Below are 15697 nucleotides of genomic sequence, written 5' to 3'. Positions count from 1 at the left end.
GGGTCATAATAGGAGAGGTATGCCTTGGGAGTGTGCACAAACCAGCTTCTATCAATACCATGCTTACTTGCACTTTAGAAAATGGACGCCCTTCTCTGTTTCAACCATGTCACAACCACTTCCTCATTAAGGAACTACCACACTGTACTCCCATAGATTCTCTTAGTGACGACCAGATCTGTGACAACTACCAAGATCATCTGGGATTCACAGTCTTCCAAAGGACAAAAAGGGATGACCAAGTAGCAATGTCCATAGAAGACAAACTATTCTTGGAGATAATGGAGGAAGGACTAGTTAAAGACAATACCAACAGCTGGGTTGCCCCTCTACCATTTAGAACACCCAGACAACGTCTACCTAACAACAGAGAACAAGCTCTCAAACGTTTCTCCTCACTTAAACACAATCTTCACAGAAAACCAGAGATTAAAGATCACTTCTTTTCTTTCATGAGCAAAATATTTGAAAACTGTCACGCTGAGATAGCTCCCATTCTTAAAGAGAAAGATGAATGCTGGTACCTGCCAATGTTTGGAGTATACCATCCAAAGAAACCAGGTCAGATCAGAGTCGTATTTGACTCCAGTGCTAAATTTGAAAGTATCTCCTTAAATGATGTGCTCCTGACAGGACCAGACCTTAACAACAAACTCCTTGCAGTACTCATACGATTCCGAAAACACTCTATTGCCTTCACAGCTGACATTCAGCAAATGTTTCATTGTTTCCTTGTGAGAGAACAGGATAGGAATTTCCTAAGATTCCTTTGGTTCAGGGACAACGACCCCTCTAAGGACATTGTAGAGTACCGCATGAGGGTACACATCTTTGGTAACAGCCCTTCACCTGCAGTTGCCATCTACGGACTCAGACGTTCAGCTCAAGAGGGTGAACTAGAGTATGGTTCTGATGTTAGACAGCTCGTAGAAAAAGATTTCTATGTGGATGACTGTTCGAAATCTATGCCAACAGAAGAGACCGCAATCAGCATTCTCAAGAGAGCTCAGGAAATGCTTGCTTGTTCCAATCTCAGGCTTCACAAAATAGCCTCCAACAGCAAAAAAGTCATGGAAGCCTTCCCTACACAAGATCATACCACTGACTTAAGGGATTTGGATTTAGGAACTGATTCGCCACCGGCCCAACGTAGCCTTGGACTCTTATGGGACTTGAAATCTGACTCCTTTACCTTCCAAGTAAGTAGTGAAGAAAGGCCCTTCACTCGCAGAGGTGTCTTATCTACTGTCAATAGCTTGTACGACCCCTTAGGTTTTGCAGCTCCGGTCACCATTCAAGGTAAAGCCTTGCTCAGAGACCTAACCTGTGAATCATCTGACTGGGATGCCCCTCTGCCTCAAGGAAAAAGGGAATTGTGGGAAGAGTGGAAAAGTTCTCTGTCCACCTTAACCAACCTTTATATTAGACGCCCATATGCACCTGTACCTTCCACAGAAGTGCAAAAGCAGAGACTGTGTGTATTCTCAGATGCTTCAGTTCAAGCAATTGCTGCTGTTGCATATCTCAAAACCATGGACAATAAAAGTCAATGTAACATTGGATTCGTCATGTGCAAAGCAAAGCTAGCACCTCTTCCAGAACACAGTGCCCAGGCTAGAACTTTGTGCTGCAGTACTAGCCGTAGAAGTAGCTGAATTAATCTCATCAGAGTTGCCTATCGAACTCTCAGAAACAGAATTCTACACTGACAGCAAAGTAGTATTAGGGTACATTTACTACGAGACCAGACGTTTCCATGTTTATGTCAGCAACCGTGTGCTAAGGATCAGGAGATCTACCAATCGAAAACAGTGGAACTATGTATCTACTGCTCATAACCCCGCAGATCACGCCACAAGAGCCGTTCCAGCCAGTCTCCTCAAAGACACCACATGGCTCACAGGACCTGAATTCTTGTACAAGACAGATTTGATCAATCCTCAAAGAGACCCATTTCTACTTACCCCTGCCACTCTTCTTACTCAGAAGACTGGGACTGCTTATGCTCTTTCAGGAGATTTCAACACCAAAGACTTATTTAAACGTCAATGGAGACAAGTTCAAAGCCTTGCAAACACCTTTTGGGACAGGTGGAAAAGTCAGTACTTATCTACCTTACAACCAAGAAGCAAATGGCAAGTTGCCAAACCCAACTTAAAACCAGGTGACATTGTGCTCATCAGAGACTGTCAGGCACAACGTAACGAGTGGCCTTTAAGTCTTGTCACCAAAACATTCCCAAGTAAGGATGGGAAAGTCCGTAAGGTGGAGGTCAAGGTCTGTAAACAAGGAGAGACTTATACCCCTTTTACACCGCTGAAAAATCCGGGTCAGTGGCGTGTCAGACCCGGACCTTCGGCGGTGTAAATGGGGTCAAGCCGTGTCCATTTACATGGGTCCTCTACCCAGGTCCTGACCTGGGTAGAACACGGTTAGGACCCGTGTAGAGGCCGGTGTAAATGTTTCCGCTGCGGGTCCAGGCACCCGCAGCGGGTCCGTGCACGGCATGCAGCGCTGGGGAAGCTGTCCCCAGCTGCTGCAGGAGGAGAGGGGTGTCTGCGGCTGCTAAGGGCCTGGGGTGAACTGTCAGGCTGCTGAGGGGGGGAGATGCTCCCCGCTGCTGTAACTCCCCCCTGCAGCCGCGGGGCCGGGAGTGGAGGCAGCGGGAATCAGCAGTGCAGGTGGGCAGGGGACATCATCACCTGTAGAATCATATCATCACCCCCCCAGCGCGGGGTCCAGCCTCCAGGCAGCGGGGTCCGGCAGTACAGGCGGGGGATCCATTCAGCGTATACGAAGTTGCCGGCGGGGTCCCTCCAGCGTATGGGAAGTAACCAGCGAGCGTCCCTGCGGCGGCTGGGAACTGCCGCTACTAGTTCCCATACACTGGGGGGACCCCGCCGGCAACTTCGTATACGCTGAATGGATCCCCCGCCTGCACTGCCGGACCCCGCTGCCTGGAGGCTGGACCCCGCGCTGGGGGGGTGATGATATGATTCTACAGGTGATGATGTCCCCTGCCCACCTGCACTGCTGATTCCCGCTGCCTCCACTCCCGGCCCCGCGGCTGTAGGGGGGAGTTACAGCAGCGGGGAGCATCCCCTCCGTCTCCCCCCTCAGCAGCCTGTGATTTGATGCTGCAGGGGGGTCATAAGGTGCAGGGGGTGATGCTGCTTCAGGGGGTGTGTGATTTGATGCTGCTTCAGGGGGGTGATGATGTGCAGGGGGGGGGGGTGTGATTTGATGTTGCAGGGGGGTGATAATGTACAGGTGGGGGGGGTGCTGCTGCTGCTAGGGGGGGTGATGATGTGCAGGGGGGGATTGATGTGATGCTGCAGGGGGGGGGGGTGATGATGTGCAGGGGGTGATGTGGTGCTGCTGCTGCAGGCCATTTGTAATGACAAGGCAGGGCTGACCCAGGTCCAGTGTAAATGGTGCAGACCCTGGTCCGACCCAGGTCGAAGTGCTGTGTAAATGCAGTATAAAGCAGGGTCAGACCCTGGAAACTCCAGCGTTCAAAGACCAGGGTCGGACCAGGGTTTTTGGTGTAAAAGGGGTATAAGTTCTATCTCAGACCAGGATCCGAACTGTTCTTACTGTTATCATCTTAGAGTTTAATATATATAGTATCAGTGATACCAGACGGGGAGTGTCATGCCTTCAGCATAAGTTTCTGTTGTGTTCTATTGTTTCTCTGTTTTGCATAATCCACTCCTTCCTGTGGTCAGTACAGAGCTACTGTATGCTAGGTAGTTTGTCCCCCTTAGCTTTCTGTAGCTAGCTAGCTAGCAATGCATTCTGGGACAAAGATGATCATCAGGGGCCATATTAAGTTTCACATGTATGCAGACAGACACAGCTCACATGGTCCAGCCCGATACAGCATTCGATGTTTTACCCAATTCACTTGTATATACACCATCTAATCAATCATCGCATATATATACATGATCCCTTTACTGGATAATAAATACCGTTCTTCAGACGTCGTATATCAAGATCGATTATTGAAAAGTAAAGGAGGGTTATGCTGTAGGTTTCGAATTTGCCAAGCTGCTTAGTGAGAGACTGAACAGGTAGACCTCATACTGATAGGTATGCTCAGCACAGACATGTCCGATTCACAGGGACCTATTTACCATTACATATCACCAGTTCCCCATATATTTTTTATATACTGTATATTACTCATAAGTCAATAGGTCCATAACTATTGGTCAAAAGGCTGACATGGAGAATAGGTCGACATGCAATAGGTTGACAAACAAAAGGTTGACACAGCAATAGATTGACATGGCAACGTTCTGTATTAAGCAGGTTTCTGCGCTAATTACTGGGATGCAGGGTCACTAAGTACATACACAAATATAGGGTGTGGATCAGTTGGTCACAGTCGACAGTCATTAGGTCGATGTGCATTTAGGTTGACATGAGTCTAGGTCGACATGCAGGAAGGTCGACATGAGTCTAGGTAGACATGGGTTAGGTCGACGTCATGGATATTTTAACATATACAGTATCACAGTAACATATATCACATGTATCATAGTAAAAATACAATGTAAAATACTTAGAGGTGGATTGAAATTAAATGAAAAATGAAGCATCCATGCATCGGAAAAATAATAATTAAAAAAATAATAATAATTAGCGTAGTCGGGAATGTCTTAACAAATGGCAGTGTTCTGCATGCGAAAAGGTCGACATTCATTTTTCATACTTTGTATGATGTCCAATGCTCAAATATCATCGCCATCTGTCACACAGTTTTACAGGACGAGTGAATGGCTTCCCACAGTCATTGGTGCAGTGAGGGCGGAGCAGGAGCTCCAGCGCAGAGAGTTCACAAGGCGCCGGAGCAACGAACCGCAAACAGTATCCCTGCCCTGTATAATGCATATATAATAATGTAATAATCACTGATGGGGGGGTGTTGTGGGGAAAGTTGGCAGCCTACAGAGATCCTGCTACAAATCGGGGGGCTTGGGGGGTGGGTGGTCGGAGGATGATAGGGGTGCAAAACATGCCCTTGCTCCGGGCACCTAGCTACTCTGCTGCCCACACAGTCTCCTACTATGGAAAGTCTTTCACCCCCCCCCCCCCCATTCATATCCCTACTACAATACTGAAACACCTCCAAAGAGACATTAGCACCTTCGTCTGGGCGGGCAAAAAACCCAGAGTTAAACTTCGCCTTCTACAAAAACATCACGCTACAGGAGGTCTCGGTCTCCCCGACCTCATCAAATATTACCGAGCCGTACATATTGCCCCTGTAATACTCTGGCATGCCCCCCCTTCACAAAGAATTTGGACCCTCATTGAAGCCTCCTCCATCGCACACTACTCTCTATACTCTCTTCTATGGATCCCGCCCTCGGCCCGTCCCAAAATGTCATCCCTTCATGAACTAATCAAAGAGATCCTAAACATCCCTCCTCCCTCCTCCCCATCTTTCTCCCTGTTGATGAGACCAATCCCGCACATCCAACCTGCTTCACAAAAGCTAATTAACCATATCCTCAATACAGCTAAGTGTCTAATAGCCAAAAACTGGAAAAGCCTCTACCCGCCCTCTAAACCTATCTTGGTCAATGCTATTTGGTCCACATACAAAATTGAAAAAATCACTGCATTCTTAAACGATTCCACTCCCTCCTATATAAAAACTTGGTCCCCGTGGACCTCCTACTTTCAAACCGAGGTCCCTTTGACGCATATCTAACTACTGTTTGTATATCCAGGGCCGGCGCTACCCACTCAGCAGCTCCTGCAAAGCAGGGAGGCGCCATGCTGAAAAGGCGCTGTCTCCCTCCCTGCTCTGCTAAAGCTGCCTCAGCCTTCACTGTCACTGCCTCCTGCACACCGCCTGCAGCGCCAGTCTGACAGCGGGCGGCAGTATGGAGAGGCTGAGCAGCTCCCTGCACCGCGCACACACTGTCCTCCTCCTGTGACCTGACCCTCTTCCTCACGGACACTTGCGCTGAGGTATGTAGCGCTGTCTGTGAATGCCTGGATGACATGTCATGTCCGAATCCATCCCCTACCCATTGCTCCCTGCGCCTGTCAGCTGTCAATCAAATGACGAACAGGCAGCAGCGCCGCCTCCCCTTCCTTCCCTCTTCTCAGTGGCCCTTATTCTGATCGGTGCGGAAATTCCCGCATGCGGACGGACCGCCGATGTTGATCGTCTGCGCATGTGCAGAGGTCACTCTGCGCATGTGCAGGCGATTTCGCCGCACGGATTCTTTATACGCCGCACAGGGGGCGTAGAGGGGCGTGAGGGGCTACTTAGCCTCATTACCCTATGCATACGCCCCGCGTTTCATGGGCGTTCCCATGCAAACGCGGGGCGTATGCATGGTAATGAGGCCGTGACGCGTGGGTACGGGGCGGGCATCTGACATCGCCGGATGTCAGCTGCCCGCCCCCATACATGATTTCACACGGACAAGTGTCCGTGTGGTCTTGTGTTGCGGGACCTGGTGGAGCGTGCGGCCCTGCATTCGATGTTCGGCGACCATCGAATGCAGGGGCTGCTCCCAAGACGGAGGAGGCGTATCCCCGTCCAATTTCATGCGGATCGCCACATATCCGCATACGGACGGCAGGTGGCGATCCGTATGGAAGGCGGGGATTCGCCTGCACGGTTGCGGACGCATATTCTGATCGGGCCGCACCGATCAGAATAAGGGCCAGTGTGCTGTGCCAGTGCCGCTGCCAGTCCTCAACACTTCACCCCCTCTATCTCCTCCCCTCTTCTTCCATCTCCTCCTTCTCTACCCTCTTTTCCCCCTCAGTCCTGAGTGCTGCACATACTTTTTGTACTGCTTTCGGATCGCATCGCACACACATTGCATGTATGCCGTGCGGTGCGATCTAGCCCATAACGTATGCGATTCTCGCAGCGTGTATGGGCACCTTTAGTGCCTGCAACATTTTGCAGACACAGCACTGAGATGGTATATGCATACATGTACATACATCCTCCATAGGATCCCAAGTTGCAAACACTCCAACAATCGGGCTGCAGCTTGTTGCAATGGCAATGTGAAAGGGCGCAAAATGTATGGTTTGCAGGAGGGCGCCGGACACCCTAGCACCGGCCCTGTGTATATCACCCCAATCCCACATCTAAAATTGCCTGCCCTCCCGGCCCCGCCCCCCCCCCCCTCTCACCCCTCTTCCCTATCAAAAGTCTGTTTCTCAATTTCAAAGATCCACCTCCTCTATCTTTATCCCCATCCCTTCCCCCCAGGCCCTATCGCTCATACCTCTCGCCCACTCCACACCCTATTATCTCCTACCCCTCTCCCTCCATTCATTATGCACCCTCCAAGTCCATTTATCCTTCGCTGTAGCTACACTATAGCTCTTTCGAGTTGATATACGGACTTCTCTTCAAAAACCAAAACGTACTCAATCTGTTTACACCAAGTTAAATGTATTATTGGTTTTGACTGTTCTGTATTCTTGACATGAAAAAAAACAATAAAAATTTCCTAAAAAAAAAAAAAAAAGGAAAGTCTTTCACCCCCTGTGAAAATCGCTCAGTGTGTATGCAATGAGCGATTTTCCGGCCAGCAAAGTGCATGTCATCGCTGGCTATACATGGACAAAAATGTCTAGTGTGTATGGACCTTAAAATCTAACACAAAGATTTTCATAATGGACATTTTCCCTTTTGAGCTTTGATTCTGTGCTCCTAAACCAAGACGATGCAGGAATAAGTCACATAACTACTGTATATCATGTGAACAGAGTTGTAGAAAAGGTGTTCTGACCTGTGCTGCCCCCAAACTGTTCTGATTGTGGTTGTGGTGCACCGCACCATGATGGGGAGATTATACATTCTAATGCTAATGAAAGAATATATTCGTGATTAACAAACAACACACTAGCAGATTCTGCCAGTCCATCATTGTATGCTGAGTAAATAGTGTAACCTAAGAACTGTCATATTCTTGGATCAGGGTTTACCACAGATCCTGTCCTACTCGGCGGAGATTAGTGAGGGAGCTGTCTTTCCTAATCGCTGGGCCGATGATAGACATGGAACTCCGGCTTGGTGGACTGACTCCAGCTGTTAAATTTGCACCACTTTACAGGATGTATAATATTCGCAGCGTTCCTCATAGTATCTAGGGATTGCCTTCTTGCTCCAGTAGCAGATAAACAGCTCACATTAACATGTAAATATACACCGAGCGACTGTAAACTAGTAAGCGTACCTTTGGAGATTAAAAACAGCTACTACTAACGGCCCATACACACTAGCACAATCCCGCCGACACCGATACTGGTGGCGGCAGGACCCGGCGGGGTACCGGCATCGGCAAGTGCATACACAAGGCTTATCATAGACTTTCCTGGTGTTCATCTATTAGTGTCACTGCCCTTCCTATAGACCTTTCTGATGTTGGCAGCTGAACCTTAAAGCCCCGTACACACTTGTGCCTATTCGCATTACTGCCAATATGGTTAACAAAAATGTAACCTTAGTGTGTAAGTATGTGTGTGCACATGTGTTTGGGTAGAATAGATGTGCCAAGTGGTTCTTATCTTCCGTCAAATTCTGTTTTTCAGTAAAACATTCACATTATTAAAACGGGGCCCTGGCTGATTCGGGGGCCCAATGTTCCCCCTGCACCCAGCCACTGTTTGCCTCCAGGACCCACCCACTGTGCTCCCCCCCAAAGACTGCCACTGCTTGATGATACAGCCGGTGGGGTCGGGCACAGAGTGCCACAAATCGCTGTATTTTATGGGATGGGGCCTAATTTAGGAGGAGGCTGATACAGAGGGGGCGGCTGATACAATTGGGGAAGCTATCTATCTAATATCTATCTATCTATCTATCTAATATCTATCTATCTATCTATCTATCTATCGATATTACACAGGGATATTCAACATAAAAAAATACTTAATAATTACTTTTATTAATAAGGTACCTATAATCCTCGTCTACCTCTGCTTTTGTACCCAAATAGATAGATATGTGTCAGATATTGCCACATACAGTGCTATATATATATATATATATATATATATATATATATATATATATATATATATATATATTGTCATCCAAGGGACTAAGGACCTTATTCTAGTCCGTTTGCAGCAAGCGTTCGTTCACACAGGGACCAATGTTTGGCTATGCACAGCCGCATTTCTGCGCAGCCGCATATGCCGGGTCTGTGGGGCCGGCCCACACATCCGCCGGATAGTTGCACCAATGGGAACGCCTAGCGATTCATGGGCATTCCAATGTAAACGCTGGGAGTTCCCATTGTGATCAGGCCGTGATGTCGGTGCCGGGGGCCTGCCAATGGTGCACAGCTTTAGGCATCACTGACGCACACCTTGGTATTAGTGGTATGCCCGGAAATTTATCCGCGGCAGCGCAGCTGAGCCTGGAAAATTTCCGGGCTTACCACTCAAGTGGTTAAAGCGGTAAACAATTACGTGGCAAAATCTGCCTGGTCTTCAGTGTAAATAATTGCCAATTTAAAAAAATGGTAAAACTCTCTCAAAATCTCTGTCCCTGTATGCTGCTTTACAATGATAGACATTCCCCATATCTAAGAAGGTGAGAACTGCCTAGCGTAGGCTGTTTAGGCATTCCTTGGTCCAAATTATGATAAAATGCAATAAATTCAGCTGTGGCCGCCCTCAGGGGACTATATAAAATGCAAGTTTTTATAATAAAAAATAAAAATACATTTCTTTAAAATATACATCTGCCCCTCTGTAAAACACAGAGGGGCAGATGTATTAACTTAATACAAGCCTTAACAAGGTGTGCAGGAGTGCAGGGGTGATAAAGAGAGATAAACATCCAGCCAATCAGATCCTTACTGACTTTTTTCAAACACAGCCTGTAACATGGCAGTTAGCAGGTGATTGGCTGGATGTTTATCTCTCTTCATCACCCTTGCATTTATCTCTTGTTAAGGCTTAATTCATCTGCCCCAATGATCCCTATAGCTACATGCAATTTTTGTAGCCATTTATATGGAACCACGTGTAAAACACAATAGATGAACAATCCCTGAAATGTATCAGTGAATATTCTTTACCAAGTATAGTAGCTCTTATAACTGCTTTGGGGCTCATCCACATTTGGATCTACAGTAAGTCATTTTAAAAGATTCCTCCCAGATGTAGCAGTACACATCCACGCTTCTAGGTGCCACAATCACAGTATCTTCAAATATGGAGCTAGACACACCCTTTGGGTGGAGCATGACACACGCCCTCAATGGTGCACTGTACAATATTCTACTACCAACTATAATCTCCCTGAAACTAAAAAAAGTAGTCAAGTATGTGTAACAAGCAATCCTATTTGAAACTGACCTTAGAAAGTGGTCTGTATGCAAATCACCCCTGCTTGACATGCTGAACAATGGCTGCAAAGGCACTTCCTGTATAACAAACACTTCGTGCGTGATTCCTCTGCAGTGGTGTTCACGGGTTGACCAAATGTACCCCCAGTCCATAGGACACTGTGACCTGCAGGAAGGACAGAAGGACAGCCTCCAAATAACAGAATTGGCCTGCTGTAGTCTGGACAGTTGGGAGGTAATAGATAGATAGATATATAGATAGATAGATAGATAGATAGATAGACCAGAATCAACTTTATTGGCCATGTGTGCTTGCGCACAATAGGAATTTTTTGTGTATTACAGTGCAGCATCAAGCGGGGTTGAAATGAGGGGGGGGGGACATTATACACATTACATTGAGAGCATTAAGACATCACTTGCGTGGGGTTACATGCCGCCGAACTGCACAGCGCCTAGGCAGTCATCAACAGCGCCACTGGTTGTTCCAGTAGCCAGGTAGGTAGCAATATAAGCAGCAGATAGATAGATAGATAGATAGATAGATAGATAGATAGATAGATAGACCAACTGTGACACTGAATAGGCTCACAACACATCTGTCACTCCAATTTGTCCCAGAGGTTCTCAGTGAGGATCCAGAAGATCTGGACACTGAGCCTATCAACCAGGTTGTCAAATTTTCTATATACCAATCCAATCTTGCCCTGGAAACATGACAGGTGGCCTTTTAAGCAATTTGAGGCCAGTTGTCTGTATTACCAGTGGAGACTATATATTCTTACCCGAAAAAGTTTAATTAAGTCATATCTCCCCATAAACTTAGACTTCCAGACAACAGGGAAAGTTTATATTTCACAGCTTTCTCACCAGTAAATATCTCCCACATTAATTCTGTTACAAGTGGGAACTCAATGTGTGTTTAATGTTGTTTTGTCTCTGTCCTACAGTATGTCACTTAGGTCTGCCTTAATAGACCCATTTTACTAATAATAAAATACAGTTTTAACAGAGTTATAATACTGTACTAGAAGGCTGTGCCCCACCCGGGAGATTTCTTCATATCCTATCTTGGATATTTTTGTTTGAGGTGACATGGGGGGAGATTCTCTAAGAATCTCCGCCCCCCTTCGCTGCCCATCGGATTTATAATTATCACATATGTTCTAACATATGCGATAATTATAGCAAAGGACAGCTCTTGCGCTAAGAGCTGTCCTTTGCGGTGAGAGTCGCCGGGTCCCAGCAGGTCCCGGCGGCTCCCCCCTCCCTCACACACCCGGCGCTGCTGCTACTGCACCGGGCTCTCCTCCTCCCTGCACCCGGAAGAGGATCAGTGCAGGGAGGAGGTAGAAGCCCATTGGCTTCTATGGGGCATCGCCAGATTTTTCTGGCGATGCCCCCCGCCGCGTTAACCCGGCGGGGGATGCTTACAGCATCCCGAAATGCGGTAAAAACCCCGATAACGAGGTTTTTACCGCATTTCTTGCTTAGAGAATCTCCCCCATTGTCACTCTGATAAAAAATAAATTGAAATTTCAGTAGAACTGGAACAAAGTAGGGAGCACAGAGTTATCAAGAACATCTCTATACTCAAAGCTAATGTGACTATGCGTTACAACTAGGAGACAAAGCCAAAACACGCCCAGAGCATAATGCACAGTAAATTAACATTATTTTAGTTTTTTTGGCCAGTTTTTGTGAGCCCAGTGATAACTACACTATCCTTAGATTATGGGGCAGGTTTATTAAGCCTGGTGAAGGGATAAAGTGGCTGGTATTTTATCACTGGCCAATCAACTCCTATCTGTCAACAGGCTGCCAAAATGCCAATTAGAGCTGATTGGCTGGTGAAGTACTGTACCAGCCACTTTATCTCTCCGTCAGGTTTAATACATATGCCCCAGTGTATCCACAGGGCTCACTGCGATATCCCTGCCCTTGCACAGCTTTCTCTGCCTGCTGACCGTGTGATCAGCTATGTGTGTCCGATGAACATAGAAGCTTATTACCGTGAAAAAAAAGTCCAATAAAAACCTCATCTACTCCAAGGGACTGGTGATTGGTGTTCTGGAGATGGCTGACAGTCATTGTGTTCTACTGGGCTGCTGCGTGACACCCGGAGCGTAGTATTAGCTCAATTTGCAGCACCCAGGATCACAGCAGGAAGAGGATCTGATGCCCAGCAGCTCTGAGATCACTGATCCCATTTATAGATGGGTCGTTTGCGAACGAAGCGGGTCTTTTGAACGGATCACATAAAAGACTGAGGGAGCCGCCGATTCCAAAAAAGGTGAACCGTCGTTCTTTTACTTTCAGTTTCTTTTTTCATTACAATGCATTTGCCTGATCTCAGCACTGCCACCTGTGGCAGCTGAAATGTACTAACTCTGGAGACTGAGTACAGTGCTGCTACTGCAAGTAAAATAAAGAATAACAAGGCTGCTGCTGCTAGGGATGGCCATCGGTGCAGACGCCATCGATGGTTGCCATCGATGGCGATTCTGCACCCAGCCATCGATCAGTTTTACTCGGTCATGTATGTTCTTATTTGTTCAGTTCATTGTTTTAAAAAAAAAAAAGGAAAAAAAAATGGCAAAAAATGATTGTAAAACAAATGATGCTTCTTTATTATCAAATTACCCCTTCTTTCAAAGTGAACCGGCGTTCAGCGCAAAAGATCCGGATCTTTTCGGGGACTGATCTGCTGGATCCCAGCTCTCGTTAGTGACCCGTTTTGCTCATCTCTAATCCCAGTGGTTTTGGTGAGTAAGAGCAGAGGTGGGAGGTCACAGTGTGTAGAGGGGCATTCGTTTCAATAGGGGAGGGGCTCCAGCGGCACATGCTCTGCACATACTTGCAGTATTTTTCACAAAAAAGTCCCTAAAAAGTCTGCAGAATGCAGCTACAGAGCCACCACACCTTCTTCAGACTCTGCCATCTTCACTAATTACCTTCCTCTTCCTCCTCCTCTGCTGAGGTCAGTGGCTTTCTCTGTCCATACAATCTCACTCTGTTGCTCTTTACACTTCCTTTTGGTGCATTTTATTATTAGGCCCCAAGTATTGCATTCCCCAATGAAGCCTTCATCCCCCAATTAGATGGGGGTTTTTTTTTGGGGGGGGGGGGGAATTTTAGCCATTGTTAGACAGACCAAATATTTTTGTTTTGATTAACCCTTTCACACCAACGTGCCACACATACCCAGCTGGGGCTTGTCGTGACAGACCCTAAACCCTAGTACATAAGAATTTTTCATGTATCCTAACCTATGAGTCTTTGCCTTGGGAAAGTGAGGAGTTGGATTTCAAAGCAAACTGACGTAATTAGATTTAGAACATGCCTGAGTTTATTATCACAATAATATATTCATAATTGCCTATTTTATAAAAATGCACTTTTAGTTCACGTACCCTGGTACTGATGTGCAATTAGTAAGAGAAAAACAAACATGTTTCCAGCAGTTTGGCACATGATAAAATAGCTTAGTACAGTTAGTGTGAAAAAGTTCATGTATCTTAATTGAGCTCCCCAGAGAATTCCAGGAGAGGTTGGAATTTCTGTAGACTTGTACCTAGAAATCTCAGCTGGGAATTGTGGGGTTGAAAGGCTTGTTCTAGTGTAACTTAGATAGGGCCCCAGCTGCTCTGTGTTAGTAATGAAAATCCTTCCTTGTCAGAAATACAGGTTGCATTAAGAGAGGTACTGTGGGATGAAAAGAGGAAAGAGAGTGCAATTTTGGTGATGGACACATTTAAATGAAATATGATTAGTACTGGGTGGCTTAATAATTTTTAACCCTTTTTTGTGCAATGCATCTCGAGAGTGAATGAGAGTTCCCACTCCAGGCCTAACATGGAAGATTCGGTGATATTAAAGATTAAGTGGCAACTCTGCAAAAACATAGGCTAACTTCAATACATTCAGGGACATGTTTTAAAAATGATTTTGCAACTGTCATTTCCAACTATGGCGCTCATTAAATTTCAGTATCTGGTCGAATGGTGGATGGTAGCCTTGTTGACTTTTATAAGGTTGACACCACAATGTTGACATGGATAGGGTCCAAACTATTGACAGCCACTAGATAAACCTCCTCACAATGACAACAGATTCACAATGTCGTCATTTGAAATTGTGGCAGTTTGAGGATGCTGAGTTTAAGGCAGTGTGTACACCAGCAGTGTATTGAGACAGTCCCCTGATCTCCTGGTGGTTGCACCAGGGGTTAGGGGATATTAAACATGTGTAAAAATCCTGATCCCCTGACAGATCGCTGATCATCGCTGCCCCCATCTGGTCAATAAAATGGTGATGCCGGTGGGTCAAAGGATCGCCCCCGTAGGTGTATGGGCCCGTATAGGGTTAGGGAATGCCTGGGAGGGTTGGGGGGCGTGTGTGGGTGGGTGGTGGAGGGGGGTGTTAGGCACTAAGGGAGATTTAGGTATCAGTGTTTGTGTGAATGCAACATCGGAGGTCCACACACACAATACTGCTGGGACCCGGAAATAGATGCTGGAGAAGCTGCTGCTGCTGCCAGGAGAAGGTAAAAGGCCACTAGACCACCAGGAATGGTTTGCTGACAGTTCATTATGTTGACATATATAAGTAGATATGATGAACATATACATGGACACTGTTGTCATTCTGACCATGGCAACAGTTCGACCCTGTTGACATTCTCATGTCAACCTGATGACTGTCGACAAGTCAAAATACCCTTAAGCTGGCCATACACCTAAAGTCCTATTATCCAATCTATCTGCTGGAACAAAAATCTGATAACTTATGGGGGCAAATAGTTGACCATTTGCTTCAAAATGCTGGAAAACAAAGAGGGTCATTCAGATATTGCCAGATTTTTCGAGCCAGATCGGACAATAAATCTTTAGTTGTATTAGAATTTACCTGGAGCATGATGTACAGCAAGTGTTCAATCTTTATGTCTTCTGCAAAATGAAGCAGAGCTTTGTCAAAAAGACAATACAGTAGGTTCTATTAGGGCAATATCTAGAAAATATCACTTAGCACTTGAACCAAATAGTATGGTGCTATGCAGAAGACTTTATGAAATTGTCAGGAACGTATATATAAACATTGGCCATTTTAGTCTTTAGGTTTTAGCCAGTTACCTGACATGGTCGCCAGTGTGTTATATGATCTGGTTGCAAAGGAGTCAGATACACACAGTGGCCAGCTTGCCGGAATATAACCTTCCTGCAGTTGCCAAACACAAAGGGGCCTTCCCTGAACCCTCCCCCAGTGTCTCGGTACTGTCGATCACTGATCAGTCAGCACAGCAGGACGCTCTACCTGGCGCTACACAGAGGAGCTCCTGCCCA

Source organism: Crinia signifera, chromosome 3, assembly GCF_055691185.1.
Source record: "Crinia signifera chromosome 3, ASM5569118v1, whole genome shotgun sequence".
Lineage (NCBI taxonomy): Eukaryota > Metazoa > Chordata > Amphibia > Anura > Myobatrachidae > Crinia > Crinia signifera.
Note: the sequence above shows the minus strand (reverse complement) of the source record.